Source organism: Cyprinodon variegatus, unplaced genomic scaffold (genome assembly GCF_000732505.1).
Source record: "Cyprinodon variegatus isolate N-32 unplaced genomic scaffold, C_variegatus-1.0 Scaffold909, whole genome shotgun sequence".
Classification (NCBI taxonomy): domain Eukaryota; kingdom Metazoa; phylum Chordata; class Actinopteri; order Cyprinodontiformes; family Cyprinodontidae; genus Cyprinodon; species Cyprinodon variegatus.
The window spans coordinates 36,343-38,562 of NW_015151362.1; positions in this window are offsets into that span (position 1 = coordinate 36,343).

Sequence of the window (2,220 nt, forward strand, 5' to 3'; positions counted from 1 at the left end):
TTTAACCACCAATAGAAAGTCTTTCTGCTGTGTTTGTCTTTCAGACCACCGGCCGGATTATGTTGGAAAAGAGGAGGATTTCTCTGACCAGCAGCTCTATGAGCAGAAGAGAAATTCCAGTTTGGATGAAGAGGAACCAGAACCTCTGCAGATAAAAGAAGAGCAGCAAGAACCAGAACATTCCTGGACAAAAGAGGAAATCATTGAGGTCGCCATAGGTGAGCATAAGGAGCAGCTTTTTCTGAAGCAGGAGCCTGGATATAAGGAAGAGAAAACTTTCCAGTGTTTGACATGTGGAGCAAACTTTCTTAAAAACGAACATTTAATGGTTCACATGAGAACTCACACGGGTCAGAAGACTGAAGGTGATCACCTCATCATCCGAGCCTTGCAGGCCTTCCTTCCTCCAGTACAGTCTAGACTTATCAACAACTGAATTCTTCCAGCACTGTGATCCTTTTATCACTGTACCCACATCATTTTATAGTTCAAACTAATTTTACAGGGGAAGAAAACCATAGCCCTCTTCCCCTGTTGATTGCTACATTTTTAGCAAAAAATTGGGAAACTTTTCCAGACGGCTTGATCATTGAGGCCTGTTTTTCTCTTTCTTACCATAATATTTCTTTTTAATACGATAGAATCATTTAAAATCTGCTCAGCCTCTGGCACACTGAGCTGGAGTATGTCTCTTCCAGGCAGAGGTGTAGAGGAAACGCTGCTGAGGCTAGGGTGTCTCATTACTCCCTTATTTGCCAGACAGTCACTGTGGTGTTGGATGTAAATGCTTTACTTTCTATGATGATTATTTGTTGGGAAACAAATTTAGGCCAGAATGAACTTCATCTCTTCAGGTTGCTTGATAGGATCCACTTGCTCCTCAGCCTCAAGGAGAGAGTTTGGTGCTTTTATGTGAGGTGTCCTTTATTTCACCACCTATAGAAAGTCTTTCTGCTGTGTTTGTCTTTCCAGACCGCCTGCAGGATTATGTTGGAAAAGAGGAGGATTTCTGTGGCCAGCAGCTATATGAACAGGAGAGGAATTCCAGTTTGGACCAAGAGGAACCAGAAGCTCTGCAGATAAAAGAAGAGCAGCAAGAACCAGAACATCCCTGGACAAAAGAGGAAACCATGGAGCTCCCCATAGGTGAGCATGAAGAGCAGCTTTTTCAGGAAAATGAAGAAACAGGAGAGAAACGTTTCCCATGTTTGACATGGGGAGAAAACTTTTTTAAAAAAGAACATTCAATGGTTCACATGAGAATTCCCTGGTTTAAATAATTCCAAGATAAGAGCAGAATTTTTAAAACTCCCTTTTGGTTTTGTGAAAGCTTATTTCTGCATGGTGAGACTTTGTTTTGCATCTGGGCCACATGTTTAACCTGGCATAAGCCAGATTGAAACACGTAGTTCTAAACAGTTCCTACACCGTATCAATCTGGGTGTCGTTCTGTAGAACATGTCAGCAAAATGGAGGGACATTCAGTGCAATTCTTCGAGCTGATTGGATACCTACCTCCCATGTCGAGTTTTTAGCCAATCACAGCCGCAGTAGCTGCAGAGAAATATTACATTCTTGGTTACTGCTACCGTTTATGTTGTTAATTGATAAATCACATTCTTATGAAATCCTTTTTAGATGAAAACGCAAACATATTTTCCATCCACAGAGGCAAAATTCATGTCCTTTTGCTAATTTTTCTAAAAGAAAGATGAGGTAGTCCAGCTAAAACAGGCGCAAATATATTTGCGCCTGTTTTATTATTTTAATTCAGCCTTCTGCCTCTGGTTGACTTGTTGTCATCATACACGTCTGTATTTCAAATAGTTCAAAAGGAATTATTGGCTTTGTCATTATTCTATTCTCATCCTGTATGATATCTAAATGCTTTAGACTTAAGATGTATCATAATGATGCACAACTTATTCACCACAGACTGAGTCAAATAGAAGCTACAGCCGCATGAATGTTTGTCACGATAATAACAAAAAGTTTGTCACAGGAATGTAGTGTGGATTAGTTTTTACTCTAGGCTTCAGAGTGACGAAGAAATAAACTGGGGAGGGAAAAGATTGAACTTTTTGTGATTTTTGTGATTGAAGTCAATATTTCATCAGCTTTGTTAAAGGAATAGTACACCCAAAACATGATTAGCCTTCATTTTCTACTCACCCCCATGCTGAAATAATGGAGGTCTATGGTGCCCGAGACAGAAAGGTC